Source organism: Nerophis lumbriciformis, linkage group LG04 (assembly GCF_033978685.3).
Source record: "Nerophis lumbriciformis linkage group LG04, RoL_Nlum_v2.1, whole genome shotgun sequence".
NCBI lineage: Eukaryota > Metazoa > Chordata > Actinopteri > Syngnathiformes > Syngnathidae > Nerophis > Nerophis lumbriciformis.
This window is the reverse complement of record NC_084551.2, coordinates 45,392,501-45,408,179: the sequence shown is the minus strand read 5'-3', so window position 1 is coordinate 45,408,179 and position 15,679 is coordinate 45,392,501. Positions and strand designations below refer to the sequence as shown.

The following is a 15,679-nucleotide window of genomic DNA, read 5'->3' as shown; positions in this document are numbered from 1 at the left end:
CGGGACAACACTGTCTTAGACAGTGATCGCTCTATACTCGAAGGAATTATGACAACAGGAAGTGAAGTCCCATGAAGTCATATAAACAGGCAGTGATGTTCCCCAAAATCCGTTTATTTATAAAAAATTTTTTTAAAAAGCACTCTCAAACCTGTACAAATTAAAACAGAAGAAGAGAAACATTTTTAAACATTAAAATAAAAAATACTATGGCTCTTAAGAAGCCAGAACAATATTCAATATTTCTTCTGCCACTGACAGTACCGTATTTTCCGGACTATAAGGCGCTCCTAAAATCCTTTTTTTCCCCCTCAAAACTCGACAGTGCGTCTTAGGTGCGCCTAATTTAAGGTATAAGTTTGTTTGAGCTCACCCACCTCAAAGCTATTTTATTTGGTACATGGTGTAATGATAAGTGTGACCAGTAGATGGCAGTCCATCATAAGAGATTTGCATAGACTGCACTATGATGGCAATATGACTCAAGTAAACAACACCAACATTTTATAAGTTCCATTGAAAATATAGAACATTACACACGGCGCTCAAAAATCTATCAAAATGTTTTAGTACGACTTTGGTAAGCTATGAAGCCGCACTGCTTGATGGATTGTCGGTGTATTAAACATACGAGTGGTGTGTGTATAAGGTAAGACATATCTGGCGTTTTGTTTCGCAATATTATGCAAAAGCAACTTTTCTTACATGCTGGTACCTGCTGACGTGTATTTGGGATCTGCGTAAATCCCGAAAAATTGCACGTTGGCACGTTGTGTGATTCGTAAATAAAAACAGAATAAAATTATTTGCAAATCCTTTTCAAATTTTATATTCAATTGAATAGACTGCAAAGACAAGATATTTAACATTCGAACTGAGAAACTTATTTTTTTTTTGCAAATAATCATTAACTTAGAATTTAATGGCAGCAACATATTGCAAAAAAGTTGGCACAGGGGCATTTTTACCACTGTGTTACATGGTCTTTCCTTTTATCAACACTCAGTAAACGTTTGGGAACTGAGGAGAGCAATCTTTGAAGCTTTTCAGGTGGAATTCTTTCCCATTCTTGCTTGATGTACAGCTTAAGTTGTTCAACAGTCCGGGGGTCTCCGTTGTGGTATTTTAGGCTTCATAATGGCCACACATTTTCAATGGGAGACAGGTCTGGACTACAGGCAGGCCAGTCTAGTACCCGCACTCTTTTACTATTAAGTCACGCTGTTGTAACACGTGGCTTGGCATTGTCTTGTGGAAATAAGCAGGGGTAACGTTGCTTGGATGGCAACATATGTCGCTCCAAAACCTGTATGTACCTTTCAGCATTAATGGTGCCTTCACAGGTGTGTAAGTTGCCCAGGCCTTGGGCACTAATACACCCCCATACCATCACAGATGCTGGCTTCTGAACTTTGCGCCTATAACAATACAGGTGGCTCTTTTCCTCTCTGTTCCGGAGGACACAACGGCCACAGTTTCCAAAAACTATTTGAAATGTGGACTGGTCAGACCACAGAACCCTTTTCCTTTCTGCATCTGTCCATCTTAGATGAGCTCGGGCCCAGCGAAGCCGGCAGCGTTGCTGGGTGTTGTTGATAAATGGCATAGGAGAGTTTTAACTTGCACTTACAGATGTAGCGACGAACTGTAGTTACTGACAGTGGTTTTCTGAAGTGTTTCTTAGCCCATGTGGTGATATCCTTTACACACTGACGTCGCTTTTTGATGCAGTACCACCTGAGGGATCGAAGGTCCGTAATATCGCTTACATGCAGGGATTTATCCGGATTCTCTGAACCTTTAGATGATATTACGGACCTTAGATGGTGAAATCCCCAAATTCCTTGCAATAGCTCGTTGAGAAATGCTGTTCTTAAACTGTTCAACAATTTGCTGACGCATTTGTTGACAAAGTGGTGACCCTCGCCCCATCCTTGTTTGTGAATGACTGAGCATTTCATGGAAGCTGCTTTTATACCCAATCATGGCACCCACCTGTTCCCAATTTGCCTGTTCACCTGTGGGATGTTCCAAATAAATGTTTGATGAGCATTCCTCAACTTTCTCAGTCTTTTTTGCCACTTCTGCCAGCTTTTTTGAAACATGTTGCAGGCATCAAATTCCAAATGAGCCAATATTTGCAAAGTTTTCCAGTTCGAATGTTATGTATCTTGTTTTTACAGTCTATTCAATTGAATATAGGTTGAAAAGGATTTGCAAATCATTGTATTTAGTTTTTATATACAATTTACACAAGGTGCCAACTTCACTGGTTTTGTACATTACAGCATTGATGTATAAGAATGAAGTATCAAAGAACTGATCAGGTTACAGTAGTAGTAAAAGTACCAGCGGCCATTCTGCTGGCTGGCTATAGACGGCACTGTTGCTGGCACTGCCTGATCCCAAGGTTGACGTTGGCCTTCCGCCACCGATGTCGAGCCAAGCCAGTTAAGAGACACTTCCGCTCTGCACACAAGGAACCATCTGTTTTAAATGCGTCAAATAAATAAATAAATAAATAGATGTTCACACTCTCGCGGTCTCTCCCCCTTCTTTTGACCTCCTCCTCCTCTACCAAGTTATGATCCGGAATGCTCAGGGAATCATCAGCCACTTCAAGATGACACCAAATATTTTGTATTTTGCACTTTATAAGGCAATAGAGTATTTGAATGTCAAACATGTCATTTGCAAACGATGCTTGCAGGTCCGCCTTGGCCGCGGAGACGTGTCAGCTTGTTCTTAAACAAACATTGGCTTGGAGGCGTTTGAAAAAAAAAAAAAAACATATTGTCCTGGCTCAACACCCACCCGCCAACGCACACCCCCCACAACGTGTTGCCAAAACAAGACATCGGGGGGGCTTGAGAAGACCATCTTGCACGTGAACAGCTCGGTCCACTCAGGCCTTCCATGGTGTGGCCACCAGAGGGTGCTGGACTTGTGCCAGGGGTTCATCACACTAGGTGGTTGTTTTTCAAGAGAAGGACGCTGTTGTTCGCTTTGTTTTGATACCTAAATATATCTTTCACGGTCTTATTTTGGGAACTGAACCTAAACACGCCTGTTGACCACAAAGGCCATGAACACCTCCAACTGTTTATGGACTTGGTGTGCATGGAAGCTAATTTTGGAATGCAGAGAATTTTAGACTTCATCTTGTCAACAAGACTGTCGGTCTATCTTTAACATACTGCACTGATTTTAATGGACAACCTAAATGATACCCTTGGAATATTGCTTATTTTGAATATATATGCTGATAGACAGTTAAGTTACAGAGATCGAATGGGAGAGCTGTAATTAGCCTTATTGTGACTGCACTGTTCTAACCTTATGGCACGGATAATTAATTAACATACATGTTAAATACAGCTTATACCCAAGCTAACAATTTTTGAAATTTTTCTCAAAAAGTTGCCTCAGTTGTGTGAATGCTACAAAGAATTCACACATATGGTTTTCTACAAACCCCGTTTCCGTATGAGTTGGGAAATTGTGTTAGATGTAAATATAAACGGAATACAATGATTTGCAAATCATTTCCAACCCATATTCAGTGGAATATGCTACAAAGACAACATATTTGATGTTCAAACTGATAAACATTTTTTTTTTTTTTGCAAATAATCATTAACTTTAGAATTTGATGCCAGCAACACGTGACAAAGAAGTTGGGAAAGGTGGCAATAAATACTGATAAAGTTGAGGAATGCTCATCAAAGACTTATTTGGAACATCCCACAGGTGTGCAGGCTAATTGGGAACAGGTGGGTGCCAGGATTGGGTATAAAAGTAGATTCCATGAAATGCTCAGTCATTCACAAACAAGGATGGGGTGAGGGTCACCACTTTGTCAACAAATGCGTGAGCAAATTGTTGAACAGTTTAAGAAAAACCTTTCTCAACCAGCTATTGCAAGAAATTTAGGGATTTCACCATCTACGGTCCATAATATCATCAAAGGGTTCAGAGAATCTGGAGAAATCACTGCACGCTAACAAGCAGCTAAGTCCGTGACCTTGGATCCCTCAGGCGGTACTGCATCAACAAGCGACATCAGTGTGTAAAGGATATCACCACATGGGCTCAGGAACACTTCAGAAACCCACTGTCAGTAACTACAGTTGGTCGCTACATCTGTAAGTGCAAGTTAAAACTCTCCTTTGCAAGGCGAAAACCGTTTATCAACAACACCCAGAAACGCCGTCGGCTTCGCTGGGCCTGAGCTCATCTAAGATGGACTGATACAAAGTGGAAAAGTGTTCTGTGGTCTGACGAGTCCACATTTCAAATTATTTTTGGAAACTGTGGACGTCGTGTCCTCCGGAACAGAGAGGAAAAGAACCATCCGGATTGCTTTGGCGCAAAGGTGAAAAGGCAGCATGTGTGATGGTATGGGGGTGTATTAGTGGCCAAGACATGGGTAACTTACACATCTGCGAAGGCGCCATTAATGCTGAAAGGTACATACAGGTTTTGGAGCAACATATGTTGCCATCCAAGCAACATTACCATGGACACCCCTGCTTATTTCAGCAAGACAATGCCAAGCCACGTGTTACATCAACGTTGCTTCATAGTAAAAGCGTGCGGGTACTAGACTGGCCTACCTGTAGTCCAGACCTGTCTCCCATTGAAAATGTGTGGCGCATTATAAAGCCTAAAATACCACAACGGAGACCCCCGGACTGTTGAACAACTTAAGCTGTACATCAAGCAAGAATGGGAAAGAATTCCACCTGAGAAGCTTAAAAATTGTGTCTCCTCAGTTCCCAAACGTTTACTGAGTGTTGTTAAAAGGAAAGGCCATGTAACACAGTGGTGAACATGCCCTTTCCCAACTACTTTGGCACGTGTTGCAGCCATGAAATTCCAAGTTAATTATTATTTGCAAAAAAAAATAAAGTTTATGAGTTTGAACATCAAATATCTTGTCTTTGTAGTGCATTCAATTGAATATGGGTTGAAAAGGATTTGCAAATCATTGTATTCCGTTTATATTTACATCTAACACAATTTCACAAGTCATATGGAAAACGGGGTTTGTACACCAAAATGTATCTATATTTTATTCAACAACCTATTCTTCTTCTTCTCCAGATTTTGTCGCGCTCTACCTTCCAAATTTTGTCACCCGATTCAAACCGTTCCAACTTCAAACTGTTCAGCCTATTCGGGAATCGCGGGCTTTTCCTTGACAAATTCCAAAAATTCCCAGATTTCCCAGAATTCCAGGTTTTCCGGGACATTTTCCCCATTCAAAATGAATTGGCCATTTTTCAAACGTCCACCATTTGCACATTTTTCAACCGATTCAAACCATTCCACCTTCAACCTATTCCACTCATCCTGCACATTCAAAGTAGAATGTTTCCAAGTTCAAAAAAAGTCCAGGAATTCACAGAATTCCCGTTTTTTCAAACGCATTTTTCACCCTTTTTTCTGTCGACTACTCCTTCCACATTTTTCAACCCATTTCAACCGTTCCACTGTCAAAACTTTCCTCTTAATCAGGAAAAAAAAAAAGGAAGTTGTCTTTTGAACTGGAAAAATTCCCGGTTTTCCCGAAATTCCAGGAATTCCGTAATACAACCTTCTCAATTAAAAATGTTACTACTTCAACATTTCTTTACCGATTCAATCAATTCAGCTCTTTCAGGACATTAATGCACTTAATCATTTTCACAAAAATTCCACTTTTCCCAAAACTTCCAAATTCCCATTGAAATGAATGGGACATTTTTCCAAGTTGCACAATTCCCACATTTTTCAACCTATTCAAACCATTCCAACATCAACACATTCCACTCATTCTGCACATTCAATCTAACACTTTCCCAAGTTCCAAACCAAATTCCGGTTTTCCTGGAAATTCAAACTCTTCAACATTCAAACCATTCCAACATTCAAACTATTCTTACATTCATACTACATTCTGTCAGCATTTCAGTTCAATTTCAGCATTGGAGCATTCACACGCATTTCCTTCAGGAATTGCCTCATCTAGTTAAAGTATATTTTTTCAATTGGCGTCCAAAAATTGTATTTTAATTTTGTGCGTTGACTTGTTTATTTAGCCATTTTGAATCAGACTCCGAACACCAGATCTTGCGATACACTCCGGTCATTCCGGTTGGGGAAAGTAGTACTTTCCTTGCGTTGTATCAATCTGCCATACCAAAACAAAAGAAGCTTGTCGCTGCTGACAAATTGTGCATTTTTATGGAGTGTGGTGTTTGGGTCTGTGGGACCAGTTTTCATTTTTTATTAAAAGAAAAATGATACAATTAATTGATTTTTCAAACTGAGACTCACTGGCTTTGGCTCATTTTCTGTGAAGAACAGATATCAAAATACGTATTTAATGACCACACACCATACACCCCCTACACATTTCTATTACATATAAGATGTCCGGGTCCACTGGACTTGGTGCTAATAGAAGTGTGGAAATTAATGTTCTGTGTACCACACACACACACACACAGCAGGCCTAGACAGGAGGAGGACAGAGTGTAGGTACACAGAACATCAGAGGGTCAAATGTGCGAGAAAATGAGAGCAGACTGTTGACAAACAATGTTGCAACCTTGTGTGGGAACCGCAGGTGCAGAAACACAAAAGAAGAATCCCTGTGGGATGTAGAAACTGGCAGAGAAATTTCCATGCAACGTTCATATTGTTGTTACTCAGCCAGTGTTTGTGGGTCTGAACAATAAGATTTACCTTATCCCAATAAACATCTGTTCAGTATTTTAACATAAAAGTGTTTGATTGTGAGGCATTAAAAGCCACAAAATGCAACGGGTCCATCAGACCCACAAACGCTGGCTGAGTAACAACAATATGAACATTACACAAGGGTTAATAACAAGCCATGGGACCAACGAAAAATGAGCGGCGGGAGAAAACTATGGTCGCCTCTTGTTTATCGCGTCAACTATGTCAACAATGAACAATGATCATGGTAAATAAATATTTCGCAAAGTAGGGTTCTTATTAATAAATCCAATATTTTCATAGAGCATAAAAAATAAGACATTTTTAACAATATTAGAGCCCAATAAACATGAACACTCATTTTACCCAAAAAATAGTGTGTTCTAGGCTCCTCCAAGCATTATTGCTATGACCTTTGTCGAGGCTTCGATCACAGCCACTAGGTGGAAATACTGTACGTTGTCACATCCTGTGTAATTCCTCTCAGTTGGAACTAGGCTTTGATATGCGGAAACATTGGGCCTAAGTTGTTTTGCCAAAAGTTGGTCCACATGATCGTTGCGTTTAACCTGTTTTTGTCATTCCATACCGCTTGCGTCAAAGGCTCACCAATGTCATGTGGAGCTGTGTTTGATGTCAGAGATGAAGCGCGTCTCTACTTAGCATTGCGCCGACAGCTGTTAAAAGGATAGATTTTTAATAATCCAACAATAGAGTATTTCTGGTTAGCATAAAGTGACATGCCAAGTCCCATTGAGTCCAGCCGTAATGGTCCCGTTGTTGTCTTTTGACCAGTCAAAAGGCTCATCAATATGTGTTATCGGTGCGGCAGGAGTCAAACCTTAAAGGGGAACATTATCACCAGACCTATGTAAGTGTCAATATATACCTTGATGTTGCAGAAAAAAGACCATATATTTTTTTAACCGATTTCCGAACTCTAAATGGGTGAATTTTGGCGAATTAAACGCCTTTCTAATATTCGCTCTCGGAGCGTTGACGTCACAACGTGGCGTCACATCGGGAAGCAATCCGCCATTTTCTCAAACAACGAGTCAAATCAGCTCTGTTATTTTCCGTTTTTTTCTACTGTTTTCCGTACCTTGGTGACATCATGCCTCGTCGGTGTGTTGTCGGAGGGTGTAACAACACGAACAGGGACGGATTCAAGTTGCACCAGTGGCCCAAAGATGCGAAAGTGGCAAGAAATTAGACGTTTGTTCCGCACACTTTACCGACGAAAGCTATGCTACGACAGAGATGGCAAGAATGTGTGGATATCCTGCGACACTCAAAGCAGATGCATTTCCAACGATAAAGTCAAAGAAATCTGTCGCCAGACCCCTATTGAATCTGCCGGAGTGTGTGAGCAATTCGGGGACAAAGGACCTCGGTAGCACGGCAAGCAATGGCGGCAGTTTGTTCCCGCAGACGAGCGAGCTAAACCCCCTATCGACCCTAGCTTCCCTGGCCTGCTGACATCAACTCCAAAACTGGACAGATCAGCTTTCAGGAAAAGAGCGTGGATGAGGGTATGTCTACAGAATATATTTATTGATGAAAATTGGGCTGTCTGCAATCTCAAAGTGCATGTTGTTGCCAAATGTATTTCATATGCTGTAAACCTAGTTCATAGTTGTTAGTATCCTTTAATGCCAAACAAACACATACCAATCGTTGGTTAGAAGGCGATCGTCGAATTCGTCCTCGCTTTCTCCCGTGTCGCTGGCTGTCGTATCGTTTTCGTCGGTTTCGCTTGCATACGGTTCAAACCGATATGGCTCAATAGCTTCAGTTTCTTCTTCAATTTCGTTTTCGCTACCTGCCTCCACCGTTTCAATACATGCGTAATCTGTTGAATCGCTTAAGCCGCTGAAATCCGAGTCTGAATCCGAGCTAATGTCGCTATAGCTTGCTGTTCTTTTCGCCATGTTTGTTTGTGTTGGCTTCACTATGTGACGTCACAGGAAAATGGACGGGTGTATATAACGATGGTTAAAATCAGGCACTTTGAAGCTTATTTTAGGGATATTGCGTGATGGGTAAAATTTTGAAAAAAACTTCAAAAAATATAATAAGCCACTGGGAACTGATTTTTAATGGTTTTCTGACTTTTAATGGTTTTAACCATTCTGAAATTGTGATAATGTTCCCCTTTAAGTGCATAAACAGTTTTGTTCTCCGCTTAATTTGAAAGTAAACACTGGCTTTGGCGCCATGACACTAAAAGTTACTGTTAACCCAGAAACAGAAGTTCCGCTTGTTGACTCGCTGTGTCGTTTGTCACAACATGAGAATAGAAAATAAGACCAATACTGTACTGAAATTGGTGACTGTGTCTCTGACCGAACGGTTATGAGCTGTGGGGTTCCTCAGGGCTCGATTCTGGGACCCCTATTGTTCAACTTGTACATGCCGCTACTAGGTGAGCTAATATGCAGCTTCAACGTGACAACTATGCAGATGACACTCAGATCTACGTGTCACTGATGGCAAGTGAATGTTGGCCTGTTAATTGTCTTCCTCACAGCATCACACAGATTAGTGGGTGTATGTAAAAATATTTTCTTCAGTTAACCATTGTCTTTGCCCCACATAAGCAAAAAGAGAACCCATTAGGGATGATGTTCGAAACCGGTTCTCCTGGTTGTTCGATAAGAAAAGAACCGATTCCATGGACTCGAATCCCTTTTTGAGAACCGGTTCCCGTTATCGAGGTCACTATAGTAAAGAAAAAGAGTTGGTTCTTTATTCGAATCCCTGGGAACGAATCCCGTCCCACAGGAAATGCCCTGTGGGACATCACAGGAAATGACGTAGCTCAGTCATTCGGCGGCAGATACAGAAAGCAGCAACAACAAAACGCCTCAAGGCATGGCTTCATTTTAGAAAAAAATACGACGAGGAAACGGCAATATGCAATTATTGCCAGGCTTCGCTCTCATGTAAGGGGGGGGGGGGGGGAGTACAACAAGCATGTTGAAACATGTTCAGGCCGTACATAACCTGAACGTTCGAGAACCGTGGCGTGTCTTCGACACGTGAAGAAGCAGCGACAGAGATGACGAAGCACGCCCCTCTTCCTCTGCTTCAACCTGCAGTGCCGGTGAGTAACTAACGTTAACTGTTGCTGGTTAATTCCCATATTTGCTCACTTGTAGCCTTTAGCTAAAATAAGGTTACCTCTTATGTCAACCAGGACTGCAGTAATGCTAGCTAGACTAACGTTACCTAAGCACAGTCAGTGGCTAACGGTAACGTTAATGTTAGCCTTTTTGTATGTGTCTGATAACGTTAACGTTATCTTGTAGCCTACACCACTACAGAGTTTGCAGGTCTGTCTAATAAACTAGTGCTTTCTTTTTTTCTTTAGTTTATTTCGTGCATGAACACACTTACAGCATAACACATCATAGTTTCATATTATTTCACTTTACATCATGTCCGAAAAGGAGTAGGAAGAAGTAAAGCTTATTTAATCCTACCCCTTCCCCACTTCAGAGCGTTTACAAATACATACATCATTTACTGACCTTTTTATAATAAAATAACATCTGTGAATTAGTATATACAACAGTTTTGTAATATGTAATTAATTAATTCAGTCATATATATACATACTGAGATGAAGAATATCTTATTTTCAATAAGGTTGAAAGTATTTCTCATAATTCGTCTTTGTACTTTGTAAGCACTATTAATTTGAACAACCTCTTAAAGTGGATCATATCAGTACAATGTTTAACTTCATTACTTAATCCATTCCATCATTTAATTCCACATACTAATGCTAAAGACTTAATAACAGACACCCTAGTCTTCACATTCAGCTAATTTCCCCACTAATTCTATACTGTGTCTGTCTCTCATTTTCCCTCCAGGACAAGGACGTGCAGTCATTCCTGTAGGAGGCCACACTGATGGACCCCAGAAGGTTTAGATACAGACTGGAGGAGGATGTTGTCAAACCTATCTGTGTGTCCAAGCTAGTTTCACGGCAAGTGAACATGTTTTTTCCACCGTTGGCGACACGATTAGCGAAGAGCGGGTAAGACTTGATCCTGAAAAAGCAGACATGTTAATTTTTTGGAAGAAGAATTGTTGATTGATGACTGTGGTGTTCTTAGTGTCATAGTGTGTGTCAGTGACATGCAGTCACTAGAGGCAGGTGAGGCGGGGCCTCACCTGCCATCATGAAAAGAAAAAAAATGTAAAAAGAATTTTTTTTAATCAAATTGTTATATGTATCCAGTGATTATACTATAAAGTTATTTTCCATTTAACTTCACCAGTTTTAGATTATTTTTATTTAAAATCGCTGAATTTTCACATTTGCCGTTCAAATACTGAGAAGAGACGGTGCGGTGAACAGCAGCCAGTTGAGGCACGTCACTCATTTGTGCCTCAACATGGATTGCTGACTCGGCTAACTGCTGGCCTGCTGTGCAGTGAGACCGTATTGCTATATGAACTATATTATACATTTCCATAGTTTAGTTAGCTGAGGTATATAATGTACAGTGTATTTTGTCAACAACTGTATGTGTGTAACGTATTTCTTGTGCTGAGCGATCATAAAACGGCTGCAAAAGACGCACTGGCTGAGGCTCGCAGTAATCCCGCCTCCTGCACCCCCGCCGTAGAATGCAACCCCTGACGGGAGTGTTATATCAACTAAAGCCCACACTTAAACTTTCCACGTGCAAGATTGAATCTATTTAAAAAAGTTATTTCATAAGAAGCCAAAAAGTGCAAAAACAATAATGTTCGTGTTGAAGGAGTTGTGAATGACTGCAGGGCCACAACATTAGGTACACCTGCAGACTGCAGGTGTACCTAATTCACAACTCCTCCAACACGAACATTATTGTTTTTGCACTTTTTGGCTTCTTATTAAATAACTTTTGTAACCTATTTTTATGGGCTTTCCTCTTTGTGATAAGTTCCTGTTATGCGCTGTTATACAGTATATGCCTTGAGCTCTTATTTTGAAGGCGCTAAGAGCGGAAGTGATGACACAGTGGAGCGGAGGTAAATAAAGTGGTCCTCGTGTAAACTGGACCCTCCGTGTTTGTTATTTTGTAGTTTCATACAGTATAGGCGACATTTATAAACCCTCGGTTACACTTTTTTAAATAGATTCAATCTTGCTCATGGAAAGTTTAAGTGAGGGCTTTAGTTGATATAAAAATCTATACTATCAAAATGACTGTGTCGCAGGCTGAAGCAAATCTTCGATTACAAAAATGTTGAAGTGTAATATTTATTCTACACATTTTTACAACATTAGAAACCCTTAGTAAATCAGAGGCTACTCTGTGGGTGAGATAACTCCTGAAAATTACTGGCTTTTAATGGCCAAAGGTATAGATGTGTGGGTCCCAGTTAAAGGAAAACGGCAGGCTGTCTTCTTTTAATAGATTTATTACAATCTTTGCAAGCTGGGTAACGTTTGCTGTGGTCTGGAACAACATAGCACACAAACAACTATCTGAAATGCAGCCAATATTACATACAGATAATGTGTCACGAGAGATGCAAAACTAAATTCTATACAAAGAGGACAAAAGTAAAGAATATTAAATGAGCTCAAATATACCTACAAACGAGGCATATGCAATATGTACAGCTAGCCTAAAGAGCATGTTAGCATGGATTAGCTTGCAGCAATGCACTGACCAAATATGCCTGATTCGCACGACTCCAACAAGTCAATAACGTCAACAAAGCTCACCCTTGTGCATTCACGCACAGCATAAAACGTTTGGTGGAAAAAATGAGACAAAGAAGTAGTGGGAGATTTTACATGTGAACAAATTGTTGTGTCACAGTCCACATTATGGTGAGTTCAAGAAGCGCCAAAATTAGTAGTGAAGCATACACACAAACATATTAAACAGTGGGCTTTCTTACAATTGGGAAGGTTTGTGTCATGTTTGTTCTCAAACAAAAAAACATACTAAAACAAAAAAAAATATTTTTCCCCTCTTTTCTTCCAATTTCAATAATTTAAAAAAAAATGCTCCAGGGAACCACTAGGTTGGCGCTAAAGAGCCGCATGCGGCTCGAGAGCCGTGGGTTGCTGACCCCCGACTTAGGTCTACAATGCTACTGTATTTCAATGTGGGTCATTATGGTTGTACTTGGAGACAATTTTTTTTCTTAGGTGGTACTTGGTGAAAAAAAGTTTGAGAACCACTGCTCTATTAAAATTAATTCACCCACGTATGATTAAAATGATAAGAAATACATAAATATTAACATTTTGCATGATATATGAATGTTTCTTAGAGTGCTTTATCAGCAGAATAGAGAAAATACCATTACCTTCACTGTTAGCGGATTTTTGTTTGAGTTTATGAATTAGAATTAGAGATATCCGATAATATCGGACTACCGACATTATCTGCCGATAAATGTTTTAAAATGTAATATCGGAAATTATCGGTATCGGTTTCAAAAAGTAAAATTTATGACTTTTTAAAACGCCGCTGTGTACACAGACGTAGGGAGAAGTACAGAGCGCCAATTAACCTTTAAGGCACTGCCTTTGCATGCCGGCCCAGTCACATAATATCTACGGCTTTTCACACACACGAGTGAATGCAAGCATACTTGGTCAACAGCCATACAGGTCACACTGAGGGTGGCCGTATAAACAACTTTAACACTGTTACAAATATGCGCCACACTGTGAACCCACACCAAACAAGAATGACAAACACATTTCGGGAGAACATCTGCACCGTAACACAACATAAACACAACAGAACAAATACCCAGAACCTCTTGCAGCACTAACTCTTCCGGGAGGCTACAATATACACCCCCCGCTACTCCCTAACCCACCCCCCCGCCCCACACGCACACACAACTCAACCCCGCCCCCCCAATCCCCGCCCACCTCAACCTCCTCATGCTCTCATGAGGAGGTTGCTGTTTTGAGGCATGTTAAAAAAAATAATGCACTTTGTGACTTCAATAATAAATATGGCAGTGCCATGTTGGCATTGTTTTTCCATAACTTGAGTTGATTTATTTTGGAAAACCTTGTTACATTGTTTAATGCATCTAGCGGCGCATCACAACAAAATTAGGCATAATAACGTGTAGAGATATCGGCCTGCCGATATTATTGGCCGATAAATGCGTTAAAATGTAATATCGGAAATTATCGGTACCGTTTTTTTTATTATCTGTATCGTTTTTTTCCCCCCGTTTTTTTTAATTAAATCAACATAAAAAACACAAGATACACTTACAATTAGTGCACCAACAAAATACCGCCTTACCCCATTTACACTCATTCACACAAAAGGGTTGTTTCTTTCTGTTATTAATATTCTGGTTCCTACATTATATATCAATATATATCAATACAGTCTGCAAAGGATACAGTCCGTAAGCACACATGATTGGTCCACTAATAGTACTAACCTTTAACAGTTAATTTTACTCATTTTCATTAATTACTAGTTTCTATGTAACTGTTTTTATATTGTTTTACTTTCTTTTTTATTCAAGAAAATGTTTTTAATTGATTTATCTTATTTTATTTTATTAATTTTTAAAAAAAAGGACCTTATCTTCACCATACCTGGTTGTCCAAATTAGGCAAAATAATGTGTTGATTCCACGACTGTATATATCGGTATCGGTTGATATCGGTATCGGTAATTAAAGAGTTGGACAATATCGGAATATCGGATATCGGCAAAAAAGCCATTATCGGACATCTCTAGTTAGAATGCATAGAAAAAAGAAAAGCGGGTTCGTCTCACATTTGGATTGATTGATAGGAAAAAAGAAAAAAGAAGAGCAGTTTCCTCTTAAGCAACAAGCGTCCTTTATTAAGACGGCCACCCCTTTGAATAGTGCCCTCTGAGACGTGAGAGTGTATTGTACCACGTGTATGTATTATTGACATGCGAAAAGAATAAACGTTATTGTGGAAAAGCAAGCAAGCGCAGTAAAAAAAATGAATGCGAGCAGCCTATTTCTAGTGCTCATTTTAAGCCTATTAAAGGGCGTTAGGTAGCCTATTATGAATGTGAGCCGGTCTAAATTTACCCTGCTCATATTAGTCTTCATCTCAGTGTACTTTTCTCTGCAGGCTCGCTATTTAAATCACATTTCTTTTTTTGTTCCCCTTTCAGGCTTAATTTCATTTCTCTAATCTCTCCTTAATGCTGCTGTGATCTGATTTGCGCTTGTTTGAACCAACTAGGAACACCTGACATAAGTATTTGCGACTGCGCCCAAGTGACATCGAGTGCTGAATAATGCATGCCGCTAAATAGAAGTCATTTGGGAATTAAGGGGGATAAGTAGCGGCCTATTTTGTGCCTGCTAGGGTCTCTCTGCGAGCATCAGCGCCTGCGTTAGGGAGAGCTAATGGGCCCCGGGAGGGGGAGGGGGGGTTCCGAGGTCTCCGGACCTGATGACAGATGGTCGGCCACCTCGCCGGGTGACGGTGGCTATGAGGTCTGTCGCCAGGCCGGTCTGCCGTGCTGACAGCGGCGCTCTGATGAAAGGACATTGTGAGAAGGTGAATAGACGGGTAGCGTGCCAGGACAGACAGTAACTGTCTGTGGGTTGGAACGACTACTGTTTGGTTTAAAACGTACCTAAGGTGTAATCATGGGTAATAAATATTTCATATTTCTGTGATTACACCTGCAACACACGTTGTTTCCGATGGACATGTAACATGTAGAGTAATGATATTTCTTGGGAATAACCAAAACATTGTCACATTGGACACTCAAATTGATTCCTAAACAGAAAAAAAAAATGACACCAAATATAATGAAATGTATAAAATAGTATTTATGACACGGCGCCACCACCAGTCTAGTAAGTAGTCCCATACTGTGTTCTCATTTCAGAGACTCTTTATCAGCTCTGATGAAGTGCATGATGAAACGCCATGCAAGCTGCTTGACGAGTGATC

At 40.3% G+C, this 15,679-nt stretch overlaps 1 protein-coding gene across 1 annotated transcript in view; it reads right to left on the bottom strand.

Annotated features, from left to right (window-relative positions):
* etv1 (ETS variant transcription factor 1) overlaps window positions 1-15,679 on the bottom strand; it is a 135,458-nt gene that overhangs the window by 67,836 nt on the left and 51,943 nt on the right. The window lies entirely within an intron of this gene.